Here is a 10,776-nt window from a genome sequence, read left to right as displayed (position 1 = left end):
GGAGGGAGGGACGGAAACGGATGAGGACTTCCAGACTTTCCGTGGGAAGAAAGCTACAACCGGGCCTAGGAGTAAAAAGAGTTCGCCCCAGACCACCCGAGGAAGCTGTAACAAAGCTGAGACACGCGCCGGAATCTACCGACCATACGAGGGGAAGCGATGAGGAGGAGGCCGAGGCGTACTTCTTGAACCCCAAATATGAGGCCCCTCCTCCCTCGAAAGGCGCAAAGAAACTGCCTATAGATGAAGAAAGAGCGGAAGGCTCGAGACACCTACCCTCTGCCAACCTGGCCGCTATCATACTAGATAGCGCCAAAACGGTGGAGAAGGTGGCAGCCTCCTCCAGCAACCTGAAAGGGACCTTCAAGCGTTTCCTCAGAGACGCGGCTGGGAACTCAAGGGTCTGCGTGACTATAAAAAGGAATTCTTCTGCTGGGAACGAATCCACCCTGGAGCAGGAAAACCTGCAGTCAAGGGTGAAAATTCAGGAATTAGAAACTAAATGCGCCAGGCTGGAAGAAACAGCATCCAAGTCACAGGAGGACCTGCAGGCCAAGAAATCAGGGAAACCTAATCCGAGCAAGGAGCGTGACTATGACATCCCGATATGCCCCAGCCCCCCGAAGCAGGCTAGCAGATCGATGCATACTAGAGCATCTGCGAGGGAGAGCGCCATGCAAGAAAATGACTTTGCTCTCCTCACGCAGGTGGTGATGGTTGTTAAAAGCCTTGTAAAGGACCTGGCATCACTCCGGGAGGAGGTGCGCAAAATGAGCGATCGGCCGAGTCATGCAACGGAAGTAATGAGGCGGAACTCGGTACTACAGCTGCCGAAAGAGAAAATGAATTACCCCCAGGCTAGCCAAGAGAAGGTGGGCCCTGGCAGCCCAGAACTGGCCGACTCTTCAGCCTAAACGGATTGCACTTGCAAACGAGGCTCCTCCAGCGGATGAATGGACTACGGTTTCCCGAGGAAACAAAAAAAGGGTAGCCAGAAAGCAGGAGGCGGGTGAGAAGCAACGGCAGCCCAACCAGACAAATGGGACCGCCGTAGCGCCAGAGAGAAAAGCAGAACAAAGAATTGTAAAGATCCCAAGAAGGTCCGCAGTCAATAGCGCCGGGCTGCCAAACCTCCTATGCTGACGTCATGAGGAAGGTAAAGACCGGAATCAATCTTGCGAAAATCGGGATCTCAGATATCCGCGTTCGGCGGTCCTTAACGGGCGGGATAATTCTGGAAATCCCCGGGGAAAACAACGCGACTAAAGCCAAAGACTTAACCGGCCGCCTCAGCAACCTCTTCACAGGGGACTCGAAAATAAGGGTATCCTGCCCTACAAAAATGGCCGAGATTAGACTGAGCGGCCTGGATGACTCGGTCACCACGGCAGAGGTCGCCACAGCCATAGCCGATATCGGAGAATGCGATTCCTCCGAAATCAAAATAGAACTAATTCGGCAGCGCTCCCCCCGAAGTATGGGAGCGGTCTGGATTAAATGCCCTGTAGCAGCGGCCAAGGAGGCCTTTAGGAGGAAAAGAATCATGGTCGGCTGGAACTCTGCCAAGGTGGACTTGCTCCCTCCCCGTCCGATGCAGTGTTACCGCTGCCTGGAAGCTGGACACGTGAAATCGCAATGTACGTCCAGCGTCGACAGAAGCGGCTGCTGTTTTGTCTGCGGCGAATTCAACCATTCGGTTAATGCTTGCCAGAACCCTCCTAAGCGCCCTCGGTGCTCAGAGGCAGGTAGACCAGCGGACCACCGAATAGGTAGTAGCTAGTGCCCCCACTCCCTCCTAACAAAGGCGCTAGCACCCGGGTGAGGTGCGAAAACGGGCGGGGCAGTCAGTAGAGCCGGGCTAGGAGCACGGCTCACGTGGATCCCCCAACATCAGATAAGGAGTCTCTCAGTCGAAGAAAAGAGAGGAAAGCGGCCGTGAAGAGGCCATGGATACGCAATAAGGGTGGCCCAGCAGGGCCTCTGCATACTTCAGACAAACGTGAACTATTCGGCCAGAGCCCAAGACCTTCTAGCTCAATCTATGGCCGATTGGAATGCAGGGTTGGCGGTGGTCTCAGAGCCACATAGGGTCCCTGATAATCCAGACTGGATCGGAGACCAAGGGGGACTAGTGGCGGTCGAAGATCCTTCCCTGGCGTCCCCCCCCCCCCCCCCCCAATTAGGGTAATTGAGCGAGGTCGAGGATATATATCCACGGCTTGGGGGAGTCTGGTTGTCGTGGGGATCTATGCCCCCTCTAGTTGGCCAATGTCCTCATACACCAGACTCGTAGATGACATGAGGAAGCACCTCCTAGTCCTCGGAGACTTTAACGCAAAATACCTTATGGGGCGCCCCCAGAACGGATGCCAGGGGTGATGCCACCGAAGAATGGGCGGCAGGTCTCGACTTTCGACTCCTTAATTCCGGCAATACAGGCACCTGTATTCGTTGGCGAGTCTATCGTCGACGTATCATGGGCTTCCCCGGCGGTGTTAGCGTATATCCATGGGTGGAGTGTAATGGACGGCGTCGAGACCTTTAACAATCATTTATACTTAGGAATCCGTCTCCGCTACCCTAAATATATAAGTGACACCCATAGCCCCACGAGATCTCAACGCCCGGGTGGGCGTACGCCGAGGGACCAGCCCCATCAAACGACCAGATGGGCTCTTAGGAAAATGGATGCCGACCTCCTGACGGCAGCCGCGATCGCGACGTCTTGGCCCATTGCTCAAACCGGGGCAGATAATGACCTGGACGCAGAAGCTGAGTAGTTTCGCCGCGCTCTCTCAGATATCTGCGACACGGCCATGCCCCGCTGCAAAACGCACTACAAAAAGGCCGTGTACTGATGGTCCGCTGAAATTGAGAGCGCAAGAAGGGCCTGCACCAAGGCCCGCCGTCAGTTTCAACGCTCCCGAAGGAAGAAACACAGGAACCCAGTAATCGAAGAACAGCAGTATAGAACATATCGAACAGCCACGGACACGCTGAGGAATCTGATCAAAGAAACCAAGGCTCGAGCATGGGATGAGCTGATCGGCACACTCGATCACGACCCATGGGGGCGCCCTTACCGACTCGTCCTTGGGAAGATTCGGCCAAGATCCTCCCAAGTTACAGAGACGCTCAACCCTGAATTTCTGGACCGAGAGCTTGACACTCTGTTCCCCCCGGATGAAAACGAAAGCGGAAACGACCTAGGTCGAACCAACACAACATTCAACAGAGCTCGAGCCGACTCTCCAGTCCCGGCGATCACGGAAGAGGAGCTAGAACTCGCAATAAAGAAAATGACCAGAAAGAATAACTCCCCCGGATTGGATGGAATCCCGGCAAAAGTCATGGCCAGAAGGCTGCTGGATAACTGTCTCAAGGTAGGAAAATTCCCTGGGATTTGGAAGACAGCTGAGCTATTGCTCATCCCCAAACCAGGAAAGAAACAGCTGGACTCCCCTTCAGGCCCATCTGCCTTTTGAAATGGGTAAAATCCGTGAGCGGATCGTTACCAATAGGATCAGCGCCCACCTGGCAAAGGTGGGTCCTGACATTGCTGAGGACCAATATGGTTTTCGGACCGCTAGGTCAACAATAGATGCGGTAGACAGGGTGGTCTCTACTGTCCAATCTATAACCTCACAGGGCGGAGTTGCGCTTGCAGTTTCGGTGGACATAGTCAACGCCTTTAACTCCCTTCCTTGGAGCAAGGTCCACCAAGCTCTAGCGGCACACAGAGTTCCTAGATATCTCAAAAATGTGATATCTAGTTATCTCTTCGAGCGTAAAATAGTTTACACTATAGAGGATGGGACGACGGTTCATAGGAATGTGAACCGCGGTATCCCGCAGAGATCGGTCCTTGGCCCGATCTTATGGAACATTGGGTACAACCGAGTGTTAGAAGCGGCTGTCCCTACAGGAATTCAGGTGGTGGGCTACGCAGACGACACTCTCGTAATGGCGGGAGGAAGAAAATGGACGCGCACCTTAAGAGTTACGGAGGAACAGCGGTGGCCGCAATTACCTCCGTAATCCGCAACATGGGTTTGGACAGCCCATAAAACTGAAGCCATCTGGTTCCACAGCCTGTCCAGGACGAAGAATCCCCCACAAACGTGACTTCATATCGAAGGGGCCTGGACGCTTGTAAAAAGCAACCTTAAGTACCTTGGTGTCACCCTTGAAGGGCGACTAAGCTTTAATGCGCACTTCCGTCATCTTGCTCCAAGAATAGAGGGAACCGCATTACTGCCTGGCCGGCTTCTCCCCAATATCGGAGGGCCAAACGAAAGTGTCCGCCGGTTCTACCAAGGCGTGATAAGGTCAATGACGCTATATGGGACTCCCATTTGGTCCCCTCTTGTAGACAAATCAAACCTACAATTCCTACGGAATGTGCAGAGGAAGATGGCAATTCGATTGGCCAGGGGATTTCGAACAATTTCTTACATAGCAGCGCTAACCTTGGCGGGTCTCATCCCGTTCCATTTAATTGCGCAAGTGGACTCTGAACTCTACGTCAGAGTCCGCGAGGACCGACTAGCGGGTCGGCACGTCAGTAGGCACGAAATCAGCCTCATGAGACAACGCGAGATGAAAAGAGCCCAGGACAAATGGAGAAAGATCCTCCAAGACAAACAAGAAGGCACCAACAGAACCGTCGGAGCGATCCTACCACACTGGGAACCGTGGTTTGAGAGGGGGACTCGTACATTATCGTACAAGGTCACTCAGGTGCTCACTGGGCATGGTTGCTTCGGTGAGTACCTCAACAAAATCAGAGCCGAAGAACACCGGGGCTGCCACGAATGCGGAGCAACGTTGGATTCGGTGCAACACACGATTGCGATCTGCCCCTACTTCAGGGAGAGACGTGCAGCACTTGTCCAAGCCATCGGGCCAGACTTGACACCCGCAGCCTTAGTTGGCGCGCTTCTGGAGAACGGTCCCAAAAGGACTGCCGTCACAACATTTTGCGAGGAGGTCATCAAAACCAAGGAGAAAAGAGAAAGAGAAAGAGAGAAAACTAACCTCTGGAAACAAGCCAGGAGACAAAGAAGAGCTGCTGTCCGACTGCGTCAAAGACCTACCTCCAGTTCTAATGCAGAAGTTAGTCCCTCCGAGGAACAACCGCCAATCTAAGGATAGAGGAACGAAGATGCTACCACGCAAACAACAGATCTAAGGAAGTATGAAGCTACGTGTCAGCGACGAGAGTCCCCGTTCGGGTCTTCCGGAGTCATATCAGGTCCCAGATTACCTTATAAAAACTTGCCGTCGGATATCGTGGTGGTTTTAGTCGGTACAAATCCGACACTACCCGTCTAACTAACCGTAACGAGTGTCTTCGAAAGATTTCCTCCGCGTAAAAAAAAAAAAAAAAAAAAAAATAGGTCAGGTTTGGGTTAGGTTGTATGAGGAGTTTAAAATATTAAGACCGTGCTGATCTTGGTGACCGTGCCGCTTGTGTTAGTTTTGTGTTCTTCTCCATGGTTAAGTGGAAGATCGGAAATTTCTAATTTAGTAGTAAGCAGCATAGGACTACTAACTAACCTGGTTAATAAGCGGGAAAATGAAACTTCAATGGTGAGTCGATTACTTAACAAACTTCTGAATGTGCATGACTTAGAGTAAAGACAACATGGAATAATACAATCAACACAACATCATGAAAAGACAAAATAAGATGAACAAAGCTAGTGGAACAGCGAGGGTCGGATCTCCCAGTCCCGGCGTAGCGGGGATAACCGGACAGGTCGCTGCTACGTCGTCATCCTACGACTGTCCGGAAAATGCATCGAGGATGGACCCCAGGTCCTCGATGCATAGGACAACTGGGATGAAAATAACAAAACATATTAAATCAATAATGGAAGAAATGAACAAGCATGCTAAGGATACTGATACAGAGGACGTCGGAACCCCTAGATCCAGTACCAAATCGCTGGCTGCGCAGGCTCCTTGGCATCGTTATCAGGAGACTGAGCAGAATCATACTAATTCGTATATTGAACAGGCTATGGAGGATGCCGAGTTAATCGAGCATAAACAATAAACTGAATTAAAAGAGCAGGAAATGTATGCATTCATGCCGACAAGTGAAGGTGACAACCCCGATACGTCTGTGTGGTTACCCTTCCCTACCTCTAGACCTCTTGGTAGACAAAAAAGGGACCGACAAAGCTCATCAGAGGAAGTATCCATAAAAAATCCAAGGAAAAAACTTACGGAAGATATAGAGGATATGGATAACATAGATGAATATATCCAAAACTCGGAAATTGAGCCTCCTCCTCCATCTAAATCGGCAAAGCGACTCCCGTCTGCTAATGAACTAGCCAAAGGGATGAGAGAACTATCAACTGCTGACATGATAGCTTTAATCATTAGCCGTGCTAAGGCAAATGAAAAAATAGCAGCTAAATCCAGAAACCTGAAAGGAAATTTCAAGCGCTATATGAGAGAAGGGGCTGATATGCAGAAAGCAGCAGCCACTGAACTGGCCAAAAGGATCAATTCAACAAATGATGCAGCTAAGTTGAAGGAAGAAAATATCAAACTTCGGGCTAGACTTGCTAAACTTGAAAAGCGACTTGAAAACATGGCAGATCCTTACGTTGATACTAATAAAAAGGACTACATAGGAAGGAAGAAACTTAGAGCCGATAATAACAACCAAAAGTCCGAGTATCGAGAGAAGTAGGCTAGGCGAATACAGTATTCACCAGGAGTACTGATAGGGACAGGAAACAGTTTGATATGAACAAAAGAGAAACTGAAACACATAACAAGGGGGATTTAGAGACGTACATTGAAAATAAAATGAAGGAATTCAAGGAAGAACTCATAAATTCACTCTACTCTCGAATGGAGCGAGAAATGGCAGGGATGAATTGGATAAAACCTCCAAAGTCTTTACAAGAGCGTATTAAATATAACAGAACAGAGATAAATCCAGAGTTCAGGGAAAATAACAGATATGAAGCGAACCAATATGAAGATGATCTCCAACTCTCCTCCCTACCGAAGTGGTCGAAGATTGTTGGGAGAAAAACACTTAGAGAAGTTAGGAAAGCTCAACAAAAACAGAAAAGTGGAAATGAAAATTTAGAAATTAGAGAAACTAGAATAAATAGAGTTCCGAAGCCACCGAGAAGATCGGCTGTCACTTTAACAGTCGCTGCAGATAGCAAGATAAAATATGCTGACATTATGAAAAAGGCTCGGGCAGTCAAACTGAATGAGCTAGGGATAGACGACATAAGGTGTCGTAAATCAATAACCGGAGCCATGATAATCGAAATCCCTGGAAAGGAGAATCAAGAAAAAGCAGCTAAATTAGCGAAACAGATTAAGGAGGTCCTGAATAATCTACAAGAAGTAAGGGTGAATCGACCTGAAAAGATGGCTGAGATTAGGGCGAAGGATCTGGATGATTCCCTGACTTCGTATGAAGTCGCGAAGGCTATTGCTCTCAAAGGAGAGTGTAAAATAGAACAAGTCACTGTAGGCGAAATCAGACGTTCGTCTTCTAGATCTATGGGAACAGTATGGGCTAGATGCCCTCTGAGTGCGGCAAGGAAAATTGCGCAACAGGGAAGAATAGTGGTGGAATGGTCATCCTCTAAAGTTGACATCCTACCACCAAGGCCTCTGCAATGTTTTAAGTGTCTAAGAAAAGGGCACGTTAAAAGCCAATGTAGGGCCCCTGTAGACCTCAATGGCCTATGCTTCAGATGCGGGGAAAAAGGCCATGTGGTTAGAAAGTGTGAATCTTTTTTGAGATGCCCCATTTGCCATGATCTTGGCGTTCCAGTCATAGGATGGGAAGCGCAAACTGTAACCCACCGGGTGAAATTACTGATGCTGAGAGAAGTTATACAAACCCAGGAAAACAGGGAAGGTCAACAAACGAGGTAGAGAAAAGAGATCCAAATATTCTAAACCAACTCATGGCCAAAGTGCAACAGCAATCTGGTCAGGAAATGAATCAGGAGGCGATGGAAACCTCGGAGTTATGAGGCACAGGAAACGTATTGCACAGATTAACACACACCATTCTTTTGGTACACAAGAACTTCTCAAACACACGGTGATAGAACTGAAAATCAATCTTGCGGTGGTCTCCGAACCCTACAAATGTATAGAGCATGAGGATTGGAAATCTGATATTACGGGTACGGTGGCACTTTCTCGGAATGGGAACATCTCTTCTCTACCGCTGGCAAAAGGGAAAGGATATATCATTGCAAAGTGGGGGAAGGTTAACGTTGTTGGGGTGTATGCTCCACCCAGCTGGTCGATAGAGATATATGATAATATGCTAACTGATATTGGTGTTCAGTTGAGTCTCCAATTTCGAACAAATACTGTCGTATTAGGAGACTTCAATGCCAAGTCGGAAAGATGGGGTCCAAGAGAACAGACATTAGAGGTAGACTTCTCCTTGAATGGGAGGCCGAATTCATAAGGGACGTACATCTTATGAACAACGAAGGAGTCAGTACATGCGTTCGATGGCGGGGTGAATCCATAGTTGATCTCATATGGGCAACTACAGAAATAATAAATAAAACTATAAAATGTAAAATACTAACGAATGTCGAGACTTTAGGCGACCATAGGTACGTCATCATTGACTTCCTGGAAATAGAAAGGGATTACCCATATGAGTTTATGCGGGGAGGATTCTGTCATCGGGCAAACAATGCTATCCAGCATCCTCAACTTTGTAAATGGTCAATACGTAAAATTAATGAAGACTACCTGATGGCTGCTATTCAGGCTGTTGCCTGGATAAATGATAGATGCAACAATCCCGTCACGGATGTAGAACATAGTGCCAGGAGGCTCACTAGAAAATTAAGAGAGACCTGTAATTGCGCAATGCCAAAGAGCAGCGGAAATATAAAAAAAGCGACCTATTGGTGGAGCGACGAAATAGACAATCGGAAGGAAACACTCAAAGCGAGGCGAAGCCTACAGCGGTGCAGACGAAGGAGAAATAGTTCCCCAGAAGAAGAATACCACTTAAATAGGAAACATTTAACTTTAGCCGGTGAGTTAAGAATGGCGATTAAGAAGGCAAAAGATAAAGCTTGAAATAAGCTGATTCAGGATATAGACCAGGACCAGTGGGGTAAGCCTTATAAAATTGTAACGAAAAAGATAAAAGATAAAAGCTTACCATGTACAGTCTCTCTTCCTTGCGACACCCTCGAAAGGATATTTGATGAGCTTTTTCTTAAAAAAGATACGGAGGCGGACACAACACACTACCGCACGGAAAGAGAAAATGAAAGAAGTTCATCAAACATACAGCTCGAAATGGATGAATTTCGGCTCGCTGCTGGTAAACTAGCAAAGCGTTCAGTTACTCCAGGAATCGTCGGAATCCCCGGGAGGATAGTTGCGTCGGTGATCAGAACTATACCAGAGGTAGTTCTGAGTTCATATCAGCAATGCATACAGCAAGGTAAGTTCCCCGAAACCTGGAAAGACGCTGAACTGATCTTAATCCCGAAACCGGACAAGAGCAATGCCACTTCCTCATCGGCATAACGACCCATATGCCTCATTAGTGAAGTGGGGAAAATCTTCGAAAAAATTATAGTGGATAGGGTATAGAAACAGTTAGAGCAAGTGGGACAGAATATATCTGATGCTCAATATGGATTTAGGAAAGGTAGGTCTGCCATAAAAGTTATTAAAAGAGTTATTACTGTAGAGAAGTAACTATCAGGGGAGGGGTGGCATTGGCGGTATCGTTGGATATCGCCCATGCCTTTAACTTTCTCCCTTGGTCTAAGATCCGAACTTCATTGATCAGGCATAACATACCAAAATACCTTAGGGATGTAATCGATGATTACCTGAAAAACAGAAAGATAACCTATAACAGAGGAAATTATCTCCCAATTTAGAAGCGTATCATCGAGAGGGGGGTTCCACAAGGCTCCATCTTGGGGCTGCTACTCTGGAACCTCGGTTTTGACCCGATTCTACGAGCGGCGGTCCCTGACGGGGTAAAGATCCTCGCTTACGCTGACGATACATTAATAATCGGTAGGAGCACTTGGGTGCGTATCCTCAGAGTAATGGAGGCTGCAGTGGCGGTGGTCATCCAAGAGATCGAAAAATTAGAACTAACAGTAGCGACTAAGAAAACAGAAGCAATTTGGTTCCATAATCTTTCTCATAATAAAAACCCACCAAGTACTTGGCTGTATATATGTAGCGATAGGATTAGAGTCGAGAATACTATGAATTATCTAGGAGTTATACTAGATGGTAGATTGAACTTCAAACCACACATGGATTATCTTTTATCCAAGACTCTAAGGAATGCTTCCTACTTAGGTAGAATCCTACCCAACCTGTATGGTCCAGGATATAAGACTAGGAAGCTATATGCTGACTAATGTACTGACTTCTATAATAATGTATGGAGCCCCTGTATGGGCAAAAAATATTGACAAAAAGGGAAAGAAAACATTGATAACCATGCAGCGCTCCATTGCTCTGAGGAGGGCACGGGCCTAGGACTTCACCCACGGATTTGCTCTCTGCTCTCGCGGGTACGTTACCCTATAAATGGGTAGCCACGGATTGGGAACGTATATACCATGAAACTCAGAAAATCAAAAAAGATGGTGTCATATTATCCGACCGCGAAAAGATATATGTTAGAGCCAGGGAAACAACGAAGGCTATGGGTCTATAGAAAAATGAATTGGTAATAAAATCTGAGAACAAAAAACCATTTTTGAG

The sequence above is a fragment of the Frieseomelitta varia genome, unplaced genomic scaffold, assembly GCF_011392965.1.
Source record: "Frieseomelitta varia isolate USP_RPSP 00005682 unplaced genomic scaffold, Fvar_1.2 scaffold_731, whole genome shotgun sequence".
Taxonomy (NCBI): Eukaryota; Metazoa; Arthropoda; class Insecta; order Hymenoptera; family Apidae; genus Frieseomelitta; species Frieseomelitta varia.
This window is presented reverse-complemented; position numbering follows the sequence as displayed.